Source organism: Lissotriton vulgaris, chromosome 11 (genome assembly GCF_964263255.1).
Source record: "Lissotriton vulgaris chromosome 11, aLisVul1.2, whole genome shotgun sequence".
Lineage (NCBI taxonomy): Eukaryota > Metazoa > Chordata > Amphibia > Caudata > Salamandridae > Lissotriton > Lissotriton vulgaris.
In genome coordinates this window covers 48,228,982-48,246,935 of record NC_141699.1, presented here as the reverse complement: position 1 = coordinate 48,246,935, position 17,954 = coordinate 48,228,982, and the positions used below count along the sequence as shown (strand labels likewise).

General features: G+C 43.8%; 1 pseudogene; it reads right to left on the bottom strand.

Annotated features, from left to right (window-relative positions):
- The window catches only part of LOC147678934 (glutathione synthetase-like), a 700,250-nt pseudogene that overhangs the window by 126,474 nt on the left and 555,822 nt on the right, over window positions 1-17,954 (bottom strand).

Genomic DNA, 17,954 nt, shown 5'->3' with positions numbered 1-17,954 from the left:
TGGGGCGTGTTATCTGAAATCTGATGTTGAGGATGCAGTGCAAAGTTGAGGAGGATCTGTTGGCTTTGAAGAGCTGTGGGGCTGTGATGTGGAGCCTGGAGTTGTCATTGAGGCTGCTGTTTATAGTAGATGTGAGGTCCAGTGCTTAGGATGCATTGCACAGTTTTGGTTCTGAAGGTGTCGCGGGCTGCAGAGGAGATGCATCGGTTCTGCCCAGGGTTCAGCAATTGGAAGCAGAGGTTATGTGTCCATTCCTGTGGATGCACAGAGACTGGCAGAGCACCTTAAGTCCACTTTAAGTCCACTTTCAAGGGTCCAGAACTAGGGTGGCACCACTTATTATTAATAAGAAATACACATTTTAATGCCGCTCATAACTTAAAACCCTACCCCCGTTCTGGTTAATGCCTTTTACCATAGTAACCGTGCATGGAACACTCAACCGAACATACAGGTCACAAGTTCAGCACAAAATGTTACAAATTTAAACAGCAAGTGTGCTTGACTTTCCAAAGTACAAGCTTATCTTTCCTAATGTACCTTTCAAACAGTTATTACTAACCAATAAGAAACATGCTCGTTAAGCTCAGAAACATGCACCCTATTTTTCAGTGTATAATGTTCTCAATCAGCCAATCATTTCTCTTCTTTTTTAAAACTGTATCTTGTCCACCATTTTAGAAACGTCTTATTTTACAAACTGCCTACTTCACCTACAGACATCTTCTGAGAGCATCCAGAGTTCCCTTCAAGATGCTTAGAGTGTGGAGTGTGGGACACAGCTACATTTTCTGGTGCAAAAGATATACTAAAAGCAGAGGTATTGACAAAGAACTAGCTTTGAAAAATGTAGACATTAAATGGATTAGACATAGAGGATTAAAGTGGCACCAATTGATACCATAGGTTAAATCCTTTTTGCATCTCCAACACCATGACCTCATAATTGTGCACTGTGGTGTCAATGACCTAGGCACTTTGACTTGGGTAGGTCTGGAAATGCTAATGAAGGACACCTTTGCACAATTGATGTTGTTTTTCCCCCAAACTGCCTTTGTCTACTCTAACATATCCCACAGACAGAAATGGGACTCGTCCAATCAATTTTGTCCACAGATTGAGAAAGCTAGGAAACATGTAAATAAAGCTGTTTCTGCTTATCTCAGGGATGATAGGATGGGATCAATTTACAAAAAAATGTGGGTTTTAATATGGATGGCATCTACAGGAAAGATGGTGTATATTTCACAGATGAGGGTAACAGAGTCTTTCTCAACATATTTTGACTCTGCATATGTACTTACTTGTAGGTACCAGAATCTCCCACTAAACACATGGGCTCCTTTTAGAGCCACCCAAGATCTAAACAAATAAGCTAGATTTATTTATAAAAAATATTACAGTTTTTTTGCTTGGAGACAGCGCGTTCTCCCAAGTGGGCCATGCTGGGAGTTGCGCACCCATCTTGTTTTAAAGTTGTGCACCCAGCGCCATTACACCAGGGTCCTGCTCTGGGAGTCGTGCACCCAGCGTTTTCACACCAGGGGACCACGCTGGGAGTCGCGCAGCAAATGCGTTAACACCAGGAGGCCGCGCTGAGTGTCGCGAATCCATAATTTTCCAGAAAAAAATATTGCCTTCTACAACTAATTTCTATTCGCCCCGGGGACCCCATCCCCTAGGCCTATGCAAAATGATGGGGACCATGGGGGGAGCCACAATGCCACCATGGTCCCACCGGCTCCCAGCGTCCTCTGGGAGCCGGCACTGCTTTTCCACATGGGGAGCTGCTAACATGCAGCTCCCCGTGTGGAAAAGCAATTGGCTTTGATTTTTGGAAGAGAGAACAGCTTTTCCAGCTCTCTCTTCCAAAAACCAAACCTCAGTTTGCTATGACCGAGCTGGAGCCTGACATAGTGTTGCATTCGACATAGAGACTTTGGTAGCCATGTTGGTAGTTTCAAATCGTCTTTATTGTCTCCATGTCAGAATATTAACACTCTTAGTGCAGCCAGCTCTAGATGCTTACAAGTTGTGTACCAGCCATACACCAGCCCCACCAGGAGCAGCCTGCCTAGCTGCTCAGCCCATCTCCAACTGTCATCCACACATCCACTCAGGCACCCAGGCATTCCACGCATCACAGTCACACCGACATTCTAGTACCATATCTCACACTGGCTGAGCAGCTAGGAGGACCTAGGCTGATTACACATAAGTGCAATACTTAGGATATAACGCATAGCAAACAGCAGTGTCCAGGGGCGGGCAACCCGGTATACTGCAGGAGCCAGCCATGGGGATTTACGGTCCCCAAGGCCATCAAGGGCTCCAGGAAGGGGGCCGCACACCCCCCTCCGAACATTTACAAAGCCCTGGGGTGGTGGTCCCCAGAGCTTGGGGGTCCCAATAATAATTAGAGCCCCCACACAGGAATAATTTTGAAAATAAAAGCCCTGGGGGTGGTGGTCCCTGGGGCATGGGGGGCTTTGATGCCCCTCACATGAAAAATCAAATCCCGGGGGGGTAGTGGTCCCTGGGGCTGTGGGGGGAAGCCCTGTGCCCATCCCGCATATCATTAAGCAAAGACCCTTGGGTGGTGGGAGTGGTAGTCCCAAGGGCAGTGTGGGGGGGTTGGCCACACTTTTGTTTTCTTGCCCCCAAGACCTGGCCCACCCAGGGGTTTTATTTAAACTAAGCGCGCAAATCTGTTTATTTTTTTAATTTCGCGACTGGATCCACTCACCCAGCGTGCATCACATCCTTTAAAAAAAATGCTATTTTTGGCCCTGAAGGACCTTGTGGGACCCCCTAAGCAGGCCTAGGGGGTCAGGGTGTTTCAACCCTGTCCCCTATTCTTGTTTTGTACCTTCATTTTACTTTTTTTGTGCCTCGCTTCTACCGAGACGCAAGATGGCTGCCAACAATTCCTGCTTTGAAGTGTTGACAACCAATTAGAATGCAGCTCATGATCGGCAGGTTGCGCAGATACTAATCTGCAGGGTACGCGCAATTTGAGAGCCTCTAGATGTCTATATACTTTTTTTTATTTCTCAGCAACAATTGAATGGATTTATACCATTTAACAAAAAGAGTTCTTTCTGAACCAAGAGCTACCTTTTCGCCAAATTTGGAAAATTGAATGAGGAAAACACTTTTTGGAACCCCCTTTTTTCTCGGCCCCCACTTGCCGAATCACCCTGAAACCTTCAAGATAGGAGTGGACCGGAGCGTGCCATAAATCTTAAAAATGTTACGAAGATTCGTCATTTGGTGCCAAAGTTATTGGGAATAGAATGTTGCGATTTTCCTATAGTAACTAGGTCCTAACTATAACTGCCTACTGGCGACCGCCAGTAGGTAATAGATATTATATATATATATATATATATATATATATATATATATATATATATATATATATATATATATATATATATATATATATATATATATATAAATATATATATATATATTTACACATTTACATAATTCAATTTTTTTTAAAATACATCAAAATGAATAGTTTATTGTTTTAAAATAAATATATATTTATATTAATTATTATATATGAGTGAATAACTTTCTTAATGATGTTTATTTGTTACAATGTTTTAAATTTATATTTAGACTACTTTATTTTTTATATTAATTTTAATATTAACATAATATTGTTTTTATTATTTTATACATATATATATATGTAAAAATAGATATTTTTTTACATCAGTATTTTTTTTCGATATTTTTTAACTTACCTGTTTAAGCATGTCCATATTCTTGCATTATATATTTTTTATCAATATTTTTTACATCTATATTTTTTCCACCAATATTCTGTCAGTGAATGGTCTGTGATTTCAGACATTTTTTCTTCAAAATAATTTGACAATTTATAGCAAAAAGTTAGAAATTGGATTATTGGTGACTGTGGTGTGAGCTCGTCAAGCAGCAGCACAATCCTAGTCAGGATATGGGACAAGCAAACCCTATATTAACTCCTGCTCACCAGGGCCGAACTGGAAAACAAAACCAGCCTTGGCACACTGCTTGCACGGCCCGCAAGGGGGTGAATTGTTTGCCAGTGCAAGTTTGAGCTCTTTTTGATACAGGGAGCCAATATTGCAAAAACCATCACTTGGTAACAAAAACATCCACAGAGTGGTCCAAAACAGGCCGCTTCCCTGGCAGCCCTCCAGGGAAACGCCCGGTGCCCGCTACAGTCAGTCCATCCCTGTGCTTAAACCCTAGCAGAGTGGCACAGAGCAGTCACACTTAACTTAGAGGCAATATGCTATATATGTGTTCAACACTTCAAAAAATAGTAAAGACAAAACACCACACAAAAAGTATCCCACACCACGTTAGAAAAAAATAACTTTATATAATAAATTAAACTAGACCAAAATGGCAAAAATCCAATAGTAGAACAGGAGATATTCAATTTGAAGGATTCTTGTAAAAATAGCATCAAAATACAAAAATCACCAACTGTGGATAATATAACATATCATTAAATAATTCTACATTTGTAAAGAGCTAACTTATTACCCCTCAGGGTGGAGGGCTCTTGGGGAGATTAAGTGAGCTGTTACCCAGAGTCACATGATGCTGTGCTGAGCTGCTGCTGGCACCTGAACCGCGGAGGCAGCCACTCTGGCTACTGCACCCCACCTCTCACTGGACACGCCGGACCAGTACATAGTCACAAGTTCAGGACAACACAATGTAACGTAATACGCTTCAGAGACCTAGTTAGGCCTACTGAACAAAGAACCGTCAATCATATTTTGCAAAGCATTGCAAGAACCTGTGTAAAAGATGAATCGGACAGCCAAAGCCAGGCGTCTGTTCTGTGATGTGGTGAGGCTGTGATACTAGGGCCTGCATTGCTGTTGAGACTCCTGTTGGTGGGGCGTGTTATCTGAAATCTGATGTTGAGGATGCAGTGCAAAGATGAGGAGGATCTGTTGGCTTTGAAGAGCTGTGGGGCTGTGATGTGGAGCCTGGAGTTGTCATTGAGGCTGCTGTTTATAGTAGATGTGAGGTCCAGTGCTTAGGATGCATTGCACAGTTTTGGTTCTGAAGGTGTCGCGGGCTGCAGAGGAGATGCATCAGTTCTGCCCAGGGTTGAGCAATTGGAAGCAGAGGTTATGTGTCCATTCCTGTGGATGCACAGAGACTGGCAGAGCACCTTAAGTCCACTTTAAGTCCACTTTCAAGGGTCCAGAACTAGGGTGGCACCACTTGGCAGGGTAGGCTCCACAATGTCAGAGTCCAGCTACAGGTGTAAGGTTGTTGGAAGATTGCGGAAAGCCTGTTATGTCCCAGAGACTTCAGATCAGGAGCCAACCAATCACCCCTTGGATTAATTTTCAGTTCTGGGTTCAAGAGATGCAGGTCCAGTCGTTCTTACTCAGGCATGAGGACAGCAGGTCAGAAGAGCAGGCCAACAGTTCCTTCATAGCAGCAGTCCAACAGAGAAGCACTCTTTTCAGCAGCTCAACAGTCCTCATACCTAGCAAAGTATCCACAGGTTTTAGAAGTGTACTGAAGAGGTGGTGTCTTAGGCCCAGTATGTCTATCCAGTTATGCCATTGAAGTGGCAGATAAGTTTCTAGAGGCTTTACTTTTAAGTGCACTGCTGCCATTCCTCTCCTGCCCTAGCTACAAAATAACTCTAGGGGTTTGCAGCCCTTTGTGTGGAGGCAAGACACAGTCTTTTCAAATGTAAGTGGTTTTGTTCCCAGCTTTTCTATTCCATACTGCCAGCGATGGCTCATGTAGACACACCTAATCTCTCTAGTGTGTGTGACTGTCTAGGTGGAATAAACAAAGTTTATCCAGAAAATGCCAACTTTCTAAAAGCAACAGTTTAATTCAACATCCGACTGTTTTAAGTTTTTGAATAAGGATTCCAGAGTTACCAATTCCCATTTGTTAATAAGGTAACTCCATTGTAATTATGCGAGGAGATGCCAGCCTTACAGTAGTGAAAAATTAATGTAATAGTTTTCACTACCAAGACATGTAAAACTTAAAAGTACATTTCCATGGTCTACCTTAGAGATGACATGTATGTAATAAAATGAAAGTTTTGGGCCTGGTAATATATTTTAATTTGCCCTGTTGACATGGCATTTTAAAACTGACACACAGGCACTGCAATGGCACGCTTGAGGCATGTTTACATCGCTACTTGAGTGGATGGCACAATCTATGCTGCCAGTCTACTCTAATTTAAAAACCTAACATATGGTCTCTATCTTACCACCACCCAGCAAGTGCCCCAAGTACACCACTGACCCTTCACCATCTGGCTTTTACTGGCCTTTATAGCCAGGCCTGCCTGTTGCAGTGGGGAGACATCCTTCTCATCACATGCAATACATCGCATGCCATTACAACATGGTTGCTACAATGGCTGCGTTGTTACATCGCAAACCATTACAATGCATGTTGTTCCAATGAATTGCTGTAGGGGGCAGAACGTATTGTATTTAAAATCCAACACCTTCCCTACTGTTCCCCAGACTAGAGTTGGAATAGTTAATTATACTATCCCAACATCCAGCACCCCCTACAGCAAGTCATTGTAATGACCTGTGTGTAATGGTATGCAATGTAACAACGCAGTTGTTGTAACAACCGCATTGTGATGGCATGCCATGTATTGCATGCATTGTAACATCGCATATTTGTTGCAGTGCCTTAAGCACTTCCTGGAGGTGAGACAGATGGCCCACTGAGCCGCTACTGAAGACTAGGGGTGGGTGAAATTTGTGTAATCGTGTTACTCAAATCTCCGCAAAACGGTAAAAAATCCCCGCGAACACGCAGAAATTCCTCAAATACACGGAATTGCTTGTTCGCAATGCTTTTTTCAGTTTGCAATTGCTGTTTGCATGCTTGGGGGGAAATATCTTGCGAACACGGATTTTGAGAACGCACATAAGCAACACATTTCGTGAAGTCACATAACGCAGAATTTTGGGCAATTTTGCGTTCTCCGTGGAACGCAAAATTACCCAAATTCCTCAAGCGGAACGGAATTTGCTGCCCAGGCCTACTGAAGACAACTATGTCATCCAGGTAAGCAGCTCTGAAGGCCTCCATTTCAGCCAAACCTTGTTCTCCAACCACAGGAGCACTTTCAGACCAAATCACGTTACCTTGAATTGGAAGGGGCCTTCTGGTGTGGAAAATGCTGACCTCACCTTGGTCCCCTCAGTCAGGGCAATATGCCAGTCACTCGAATTCAAGTAAAATTTACTCAGGAACTTGGCATCCTGCATCCAATTAATACGTTCATTAGTTTGGGAGTTTTTTGAATTAGCACCAGGGACTACTGGAGTGCTCAATCACTCCCAACTCCTGCATCATGGATACCTTTGCCTTTAGGCTGGCCTTCATCTTGTCAGACTGTCTGCAGATTTTTTTCCTGAGAGGGAAACTGTCGCCAGTATCAAGGTCATGGGAATACAAGTTTGTAAGCACAGGAGTGATAGAGAACAGTGGGGTGAACTTTACCAAGAGCTGGCAACAGTCCTTGTGCTGCTCTGTGTTCAGAATAGGGAAGAGTTTCACACCCCTCACTGACCCATCTTTCTCCTTGGATGACAGGAGCTCAGGAAGATGTTCATTACCCTCCTCTACTCCATCATCTGTCACCAACAACATGGTAACCTCACCACTCATATAGTGGGGACTTCAGGCAATTGATATAGAGGAACCATAGGGCATGTCTGCTGGTTTTGTTTAAAGACCACTGGGTCGGTGGCCTCCCCTTCCTCTCAATCACCTCATGCAGCCCTGCCCATGGTCGTGGAGGGCCTTGTGATCAACTGGCTCCATTACCCACACTTTCTGGCCAGGCCGAAACTGGACCAGAGAGGCCATCTGCGCATGCCATTGTTTCATCACCTCCTGGACAGCTACTAAGCCCCTCTTCTCTGGTCCAACAAGATCTGAGTTCTGAGTGCCAGGCATCCCTTTTTGTATCCCGAAAATGCTCTCAGGGGAGGTTGCAGTTATTAACCAATGGGCTACCAGATTACGTCCCTCCTGATGACTACTTCGGGAGAAGTGTGGCATCTACCTATCCCAAGCCCAACCCAGAAGTGTGTGTACCACAGGGGCTTCACACCCCTTCAAAATCAGTGTAACAGCTGTCTTCCCCTCTTTGTCCCCAGTGCCAGCCTGTCTACCTAAACAATAGACCACCCATCTCCCAAATGACCGACAGTTGCCCTTCAAAGGTGGCTCCACCATTGAAGCGCCACTTTTGGGCCAACACCTGTGTGTCTTCCTGACAGGGAGAGGTAACAACTCTCCTCCAGGCAGGATTTTATTGAGTCCTTTCCCATGAGCTATTTACATGTCTCCCTAGGAGGGTAGAAATCTGTCTCGGGGAAGGCCTTGTGTGCAACCGTGAATGGCCAACAGAAGAATTAAGTGGCAACAAAGTGGACACTTTCTAAAAGTGGGAAATTGCAACAAGCACATTAATTTTAACTTAAACAACAAGTTCAAGTAAATGTAACAAATTGTTCGAAACCTTATAAAACCAACTTTAGTAGTCCGAGTCAGACGTTAACAATTCTGAGGTGTCAGTCTGTAACTCTGCACTGGCCAATGCGGCTACTAGCCTTTTCCACAGAAAGTACATGTTCTACTTTCAAATTTACAGTACCCAGCCTTAGGACTTAATATGCCTTCCCTAGGGGTGACTTTTATTTATTTAAAAAGGAGGACATGGCTTTGCCATTGTTTTGCATTGTAAATTTGAGTTAGCAGTTTAAAACTGCCTTTGGCAGGCTGGGAGTCAAGTTTTACCTTTGTCACAGTCAGTTCTGCAATGAACCTTTAACTTAAAGTCCCTGAATAGCCCTGGTACCATATATTAAGCCTTTACAAGTACATTTGCCAATGCCAGTTTAGTATAATCCAATCAAAAATACACATCTTAAGGTCAAGGCACTGGCACTAAGGTCTCGTTAACACTCTCAGTGCCTAAAAACCAGCAGCATCAATCCAAGCATTAGGGGTTACCATACAAAAAGAGCCATTCCCTTACAGTCCTCTACTACCAAGAGCTGCAAACCATATTTGCGGAGGTGTATTACAAATCTTAGTTGAGGCTTAATTATATGTTTGATCACACTCTTGATGGATTACACTTGTCTACACTTTGAATTTTAAAAAATAAATGTTGGATTAATATAATATGCATGCATTTTTATTTGTTATCTTTCATTGGAAGTGTAAGGCTTTATTCTAGGTGGCCAAAATGTTTTGTTCTTATTTTTGCCTGTCTCTTTGTTATTGTGTTATGTAGAGTTTTCTAGGTCCTACATGTATTTATAGAGGTTTAAACATTGATGAACAATTGTAAAATCTCTTCTGTTATGAACAGCAATGAAATGAGTTCCACATAACAGCACTAAAAGTAGGGTATAGGTTACAAAATTGTACAAAATAAAATAGATGCCAAGGGCAAGGTTCATTAAGGTTACAAACAGTATTGTCAGCGGTATATTCTGGATGGAAGCCTGATTATAGCAAGGAAGCAATGAGTAAAAAGAAACATATTTAATGGTGACCAAGTAATGCAGATCAACAGAATACAATGGAAATAGTATAATAGTTGAATGGGGTGGAGCGGATATGGTTTGCTCATCCTTATCAGAGGAAAAATTAACACTGGTAATTGTGTGTCGAAAACCAAAAAATGTACAGAAGAGCTTTGCATAAGGAAAGACAGTTGGCATAAATAGCACAATGCAGAAAGGTAAATAGTTCCAAATGTAAGGGCAATGGGTAAACAGGAGAAACAGAAAGTGTAGGGTTTGCGCGGTAGTGTAAATTTGATGCTGAGATCAGTTCAGTAAGAAATGTTGCTGGTCCAACCAACCAATCTCAATGAACATGAAGAGGTGAACTCCACAGACCTGCTCATTGTAGTTCATCGGTATGTATCCAGTTCTGAAATATATCACAGCAACTTCATGGCCATCTCTACAAACAGAGTTTTAGACATTATTACACATTATTAGAATATATATGGTCACCAGAAGGCATTTATAAAGAAAATGGTGAACTGAGTACATAAAAATATCAGGCAAGGTTTTCACTAAAAACAAATACATGCACGTTTTCAAGAAATCTAACTCAGCCCTCCTATTATTTCAAGACATCAGTGTCTGTAGAATTCCCAAACAAGACTTCAGGTACTACTAAGTAAGCTTATCCATGCCTTCTTCAGGAGGATGGACTTCTCGTTTGACTGCTTCCCGGAGCGATGGCCAATGGTTAAACTTGTTGCAAACAGCCTCCCATCGCTTTTTGTGTGTCAGGGGTCTAGCTATCACATATCCAGAAGAAGCCATTATTTGCCATTCATTCTAAAACCAGGAACACTAACAAATGCAGGCACATCTCCACTGCCAATAAAAACATTCAATTAAAAAATAACTAAAAAGGAAAGATAATATTACCTATAAGGGTGGGGCATGCTGCTGGGGTGACTAGGTGGAGCTTTGAATTGCTCCTATACTGGGCCTAACTCCAAGTACGCAATCCTCTTTTAGTGGTAAACCCCTCTTTACCCTGCTTTAGGGTAGGACATGATTTCCTGCCCTCCCTTCTTATGAAGCTGCCAAACATTTCTACCACCTTGAAATTGACTTGCTTTTTGCATGATTTACTCTTACAAATTGCTTTTGCAATAGCCGGAGAGATACTCTAAGCCTTTTGAGATGCATCTTTCATAAACTGTTAACCTGGGTCGCAATTGCAAGTCTGCAGAAAGACCCTAACTTAGGGCATCATCTTGATGCCAGTATTTAGGACCACCGACTGCTATTGTGGCGGTCAGGAGATGGCCTCAAAGCATGCACGTGGTCCGACGCTCTATTGGGAGTGACAACTGGTCTGGCAGTTGGGAACATAGTGAGGGTATGCTGACCCAATGAGTAAGTGCTGCAGCACATGCCGATGCATGAATGCATATACTACATGTCCTTGCACCATGCGCCATACAACATGTCGTACATGGCACTCGGTGCACAGAGGTGCGTGGGGCACAAAATGTCCTGCCAAGGGCCACTTTTCAGTGGCCCACCACGGACTAGGGCCCTATTTGGGGCCCTTAATATCCCTTTTTGACAGTCTTATAATGGTGGTGTTCCCGCCATTAAAAGGCTGTCAGAAATCCTGAAGGGGTTGCCTACATTGGCACCATGACAATGCTGGAATGCTGCTCCAACTGCCACCCTTTCATGATCTCTGATCTTGGCACAGGCTACTGTCTTTTGTTGGACAGCTATGGGTCTGGCCATCAGCATAGTAACGATGGACTGTCGACGATGGGACCGACACAGACTGCCTGTTGGTGTGGTAAAACACCTTTAAAACAAATCTTTCTTCCCGCATACTATCACTCCGCATACTTTTACAACGAAACTACCATCACTCCGCAATGCCATTATAACACATGGCATTACATCTTATATGCTTTTACCACGCATCATTTACAACGAAATTCATTGTAAAAGCATGAATGGAAAAAGCATATGTTTTTTTTATTTTTAAGTTTGAGGTAAGTATATGGTTTTAGTTTGGGGGTGTATATGTTTTAGGGGTTAAGGGGTATTTTAAAGGTGGGTTTATTTTTACAGTATGGTATTTTTAGATTATAGATCATTAGTTATTATGTTATGATTATTTTTGTTATTAGATTATTATTTTGATTATTTTATTAGGGTTCACCGTGGGTTTTGGGTTATGGGGTACAGTAATATTTTTAGGGTTCAGGGATAGGTTTGGGTCTTGGGGTACAGGGGAATTATTAGGGTTCAGGTTGGGATTTGGGTTATGGGTTACAGGGGTATTTTTAGTGTTCAGGGATAAGTTTGGGTTTTGAGGTACAGGGGTATTTTTAGGGTTCAGGGTAAGTTTTGGGTTCTGGGGTATAGGTTTTTTTTTGGGTTAAGGGCTAGGTTTGGGTTTTGGGGTACAGGGGTATTTTTAGGGTCCAGGGATAAGTTTGGGTATTAGGGTGCAGGGGTATTTTTAGGGTTCAGGGCTAGGTTTGGGTTTTGGGGTACAGGGGTATTTTTAGGGTTCAGGGCTAGGTATGGGTTTTGGGGTACAGGGGTATTTTTAGGGTTCAGGGCTAGGTTTAGGATTAGGATTAGCAGTACAGGGGTATTTTTAGGGTTCAGGGATAGGCTTGGGTTTTGGGGTACAGGGGTGTTTTTAGGGTTCAGGGCTAGGTATGTGGTTTGGGGGTACAGGGGTATTTTTAGGGTTCAGGTCTAGGTATGGGTTTTGGAGTACAGGGGTATTTTCGGGTTCAGAGCTAGGTTTAGGATTTGGAGTACAGGGGTATTTTTAGCTTTCAGGGCGAGGTTTGAGGTTTGGGGTACAGGGGTATTTTTAGGGTTCAGGGCTTGGTATGGGTTTGGGGGTATTGGGATTTTTATTGTGCCATGTCTTGCTGTTCACATACCTATCTCCTCAGTTAAGCCTGACTGCTCATTTGCCAAGCTCTTAAGGGTTGAGCAAGAATGCATTTATTGAGGCTTGACTGGAACTATTATTGATTGTGGTATTATTACTTTCTGAAGGTGAATATCCCCACCTATTAATAATCTACTTTCTTAAAGCCTCCAATTGTCAGAACTGGAGCCTAGGAACTGTTAATTGCACTGGGACCCAACAGAACTAGTTCCAAGACAAACTGCACTTTAGGTATAATTTAAATGCATGCTGCCTAAGAAACCAGCCTACAAATTCTCATCTCTCACTGCTGTGACACCTACAACTCACTTAAACAAGAACAATACCTCTATATATTCTCTTCTCTTAAGATGACCACAACGTTGTATTAACACAACAGTGTGTGCAGCTATGAAAATGTGTGGTGAAGTATGTCATTTGAGGCAGAAGGTAGATCACCCAGAGCAAAATGTGAACATCTGTCAGCGCTAAAGGATCCAGGGAGGGGAATATCACTAGTGAAAATAGTGAAAATGGTGCTTAGTAAGAGCAGTATGTGATGTGATGAGATGTGGAGACCTTTGATCCTGGTTGCAGGTCAATTGACAAGATTTCTGAAAAGTAACCATTTGGAAACCTGGCCATTATTGCCCCTTCCTTTCTTTGGGTAGCCTCATTAGGCCACCAAGTTCTTGGATGTCACCTAAGGCCCGCCCCCTTCCTTCATCATTGTGCAAACGCGCCCCGTGGTGAGTAGTAGGTTGGGGAATTAATTCTCTTTTAATACCGAGGGTCGCTGAGGGCCACCTAGCCGATCAGGTACCTACAGTATGCACCAGGGAGCTGCGGTGCAGAGAGGTTTTCAGAGGCCACACCTTTTTTACACCTCTCTGCAACGCAGCTCTCTGAGGCTTACTGAAGGTACCTAGTGGGTTTCTGTGACTCCAAGGACCCTCAGGATTCAAAACGTCCACAGGGCATGTTTACACAGTGGTTAAGGGAGGGGACCGGGCCTGAGGTGATGTGTGCAAACACGCCCTCTGGTGCGTTTTATGTTGGGGAAATATTTTCCCCTTAATCCTGAGGGGACCTGGGGGCTAACTAGCCCACCAGGTGCTTCTAGTAAGCACCACTGCTCTGTGATGCAGAGAGGTGGTCATTTTTATTATACCTCTCTGCATCGCAGCACTGTGGCTCTAACTGGAGATATCTGGTAGGCTAGTTGGACACAAGGGACACTCATAATTCAAGGGGACTAAAACGACTCTGGTAGTCTTGGGGTCTGACGAATCTAGGAGAAGGAAAAAGTAGTCCTAGTTAAAAAGGAAAGGAATGTTTGAGAATGGAAAAGAAGGTTTGGGTGGCCTGACTTACCCAGCCGAGCGGAATGAAGCTATGTAATTTGAAGTTGGGGCGGGTTCCAATGAGGTGTAGTCTGCAGTAGTTAGGTACTATATTTGGGCATGGTCCACAGCGTACAGAGATCTGGCAAAGGGAACAAGAGGATCTGATTCAAAAATCAATGATTGAAAAGAAATTAGGGATGGGACGGGTGTGTGTGATCAAGGTCACTGACTTACCCAATGAGGTGTATAGACCGTGGTGAAATGTTGTTGGACGGATCCCGTTGTGGTCCGGTCCGCGGTGTTACCCACTATGATTCAACCAAGGGTTATGGAGAGTCAATCTGTCAAAATGCAGCGGGAAAGGAAGGAGAGGTGGCGGTTAGAGGCGCTTTGCAACTAGCAAAGCAGCCGGCGGGTAGGAATTGTACCTTTCCAGGAGAAATGGCCACCATGAGTGAATCATATCCTTGCTTGCTGGGGTAAAGTGGCGCCTATGCTCAAAGCTAATTAATGATAGGGCAAGGAGTGACGTGGGCCCAGAGCTTTTGAAAGCGACGTGGTGACAGCTACAGAGACAGGGGCATGCGACTAGGAGGCGGGACAGAAAAGGAGCGGAGGACAGAAGCAGTCACGGCAGTGCATAAATGTGATACGTACCATTAAGGCAAAGAGTCTAATGGGAGGGGAAGGGGATAAAAATGAGCAATTATTCATATATATATGTACGAAATTAGACCGCACAATTAGTCTATTAGAAGGCACAATAATATCTATACAAGACGAATAGATATAACAATTTCAGTTTCAGTTTCCAACAGAGTAAAAGGTTTACTGCAGGTTGGTTGGAGAACAGACAATCATTTCTCGCACAATTTATTGGAGCAACACCAGACATGGAGAGTAAAGCATGGATTACATGGGACAGAAAAGAGCGGCTCCTGGCAATGTTGTTGTTACTAGAGATGGGAGGGACACTCTCAGTTTTAGGTAGGGATGAGTAAGTGTTAAAGAACACAATGGAGAAGAATACACAGAGGAGATCCCTGGGTCAGAATAAGGGGACTAGATGGTGATGGTTCCATTCCACTCACCAGGGGCACTCTCAATTTTAAGTATTAGAGAGTACAAGTGAGGTGAATGCACCAAGGAGATTACTGGACCAGTATAAGGGGACTAGATGGTGATGGTTCCATTCTATTCATCAATCGTGTTAAGTCCACTGTGGGCCGAGTCGCAAAATGTCATCCATTTATATTCGCTCCTATTGAGGAGTGATCTCATGTCTCCACCTCTTTTTGGGAGTCTGCTTGCTTTCAACCATTATTCCCAGGGGTACTCAGTGGTGCATGAAACAACTCTCTCTGAATGGTCTCTCAGTTTAGATTAGAATTGCAATTTATATTTTGGGTCTTTCCGTTTTTGGGTGTGTTGTGTTAATAATAAATGCCTAGTTGCAAATATTAATTGAAGCACGACATATGCAACATTTATTTAACTGTTGTTCCTCTGGATTCCTTTGCTTTATGTGCACAAAGACTGACAAAATCATCATCATCACTTGCTGTAGTGCCAGGAAGAAGTCCTGCTGCAGTGTGTGCACAACGTCATGTGACGTCACGTGTGGTGGCCACAGACAACTCTGCAACTCGTGCAACAGCGTCCTGCCGTTTTGACATCTCAAGAAGATGGGCCCAAAGAAAGGTGGCCGTAGCTCCTCTACCATGAAAGTTGCTAGTGCCGCTGCCAGTAAGAAGGAGCAGAAGAAATAAGTGGCGCCACTTACTAAGGAGACTGTTGTGCCAACAGACACTTTTTTGGGGGAAAAAAACTACGCCTGCAGCAGCGGTGTCTGCCAGGGAACAAGCGGGGAGCAGCACCTCCGCTTTGTTGGTCTCAGTGCCACCACACCAAGTTAAGCCCAAGTCCATGAGTGCCACAGTGGCAGCCTCTTTAATTGCTCTTTCACCATCGACCAGTGATGTTGGCGTTGACTCATCGCAAAGTAGCATCCAATCAACGCAGGGTGTAACTCAACTGACGAGTGTTCAACCACAACCGCAACGACAACCACAGGTGCAACAAGCAGAGGCGCAAGGAGAGGCGCAAGGACTGGCACAAGGAGTGGCGCGAGGAGTGGCGTAAGTAGAGGCGCAAGGAGTGGTGCAAGGAGTGGCGCAAGTAGAGGCGCAAGATAATCCTGAGGGGACCTGGGGGCTAACTAGCCCACCAGGTGCTTCCAGTAAGCACCACTACTCTGTGATGCAGAGAGGTGGTCCTTTTTATTATACCTCTCTGCATCGCAGAACTGTGGCTCTAACTGGAGATATCTGGTAGGCTAGTTGGACACAAGGGACACTCATAATTCAAGGGGACTAAAACGACTAGAGGATGTGTTTGCACACATTAGCTCAGCCCCCCCTCCCATCACTAGTGTGCAAACACGCCCTGTGGTGCATTTTAAGAGGTAGTTTTAATCCTCTGCCATATTATGTACTAGGGTCTTACAGACGAGGCCATGCTAATCACAGGGTACCCCAATGGATAGTGTTCCCTATTGTATATAGGTGTTTTAACTGTATTCTAAGTGGCTTAAAGCATAGCACTGGCTCTAGGACTGGTTAGTCAAAGTCAGTTACCACCAGTACCAATCTGAAAAAATTGTAAAAACTGCACCAAACCCCAAACACTTATACATTCACCTATGTATTCTCCTTGCAGTACTCTAATCATTCAGTCAGTACCCAAGTAGTCATGCAGTGAACCAGGCCTCAATACATATACTGCTACAAACCCCAGTCCACTACGCAAGCAGTCCCCTACCTACATACTTGTCTTTCACACCTTCAACTACTCAGGTAGTACCCATACACTCCAGCAAACACCCTCTCATTCCTTATGCACTCCTCAAATTAGCAATTCAGCACCATGTACTAATCCAAACACTGCGCCAAAACCCAAACACTTATAAATTCACTCAGCCACTCTCCTTGCAGTACTCTAATCCTTCAGTCACTACCCAACTACTCGGGTAATGACCCAGGCCTTAGCAAGTGCGCTGCTACACACCCCTGTCCACTATGCATGCAGTCATCTAACCACCTAAACACTTGTCTTTCACACCTTCAATCCTTCAATTACCCAGGCAGTAGCTATGCACACCAGCAATCACCCTATCACTTCCTTTGCATTCCTCCAGTGACCAATTCAGCACCATGTATTAATCCATTCACTGCACCAACATCCAACCACTTATAAAGTAACCCAGGCACTATCCTGGCAGTGTTCTAATCATTCAGGAACTACCCAAGTACGTATGCAATCACCCAGGCCTTAACACATACACTGCCACAAATTCATGTCCACTCTGCATGCAGTCCTCTAGCCACCTACACATGTCTTTTAAACCTTCAATTACCAAGGCAGTACCTATACACTCCAGCAATCACGTTGTCACTCCCGATGCAATTTTCCAATCAGCTATCCAGCACCATGTACTAATCCATTCATTGCGTCAGAACCCAAACAATTTTAAATTCACCCAGGCACTCTCCTTTCAGTTCTCTAATCATTCAGTCAGTACCCAAGTACTCATGCAATGACCCAGGCCTGCTGCAAACCCCTGTACACTACACATGCAGTCCTCTAACCAACTACACACTTGTCTGTCTCACCTAGAACTACCTAGACAGTACTTATACACTTCAGCAAACACCCTGTCGCACCCCTTGCACTCCTCCTGTCAACCATCCAGCACCATGTACTAATCAAAACATTGCGCCAAAACCCAACCACTTATAAATTCATCCAGACTTTCTCCTTGCAGTAATCTAATCATTTAGTGAGTACCGAAGTACTCATGCAGTGACCTAGGCCTTAACACATGCACTGCACCAAACCGTTGTCTGCTATGCATGCAGTCCTATCACCACCTACACACTTGTCTTTCTTACATTGAATTACCAAGGCAATAACTATACACTCCAGCAAACGCCTTGTCACTCTCCATACACTTCTCCAGTCAGCCATCTAGCACATGTACTAATCCAATCACTGCACCAAAACCCTATCACTTATAAATTCACCCAGGCACTCTCCCTGCAGTTCTCT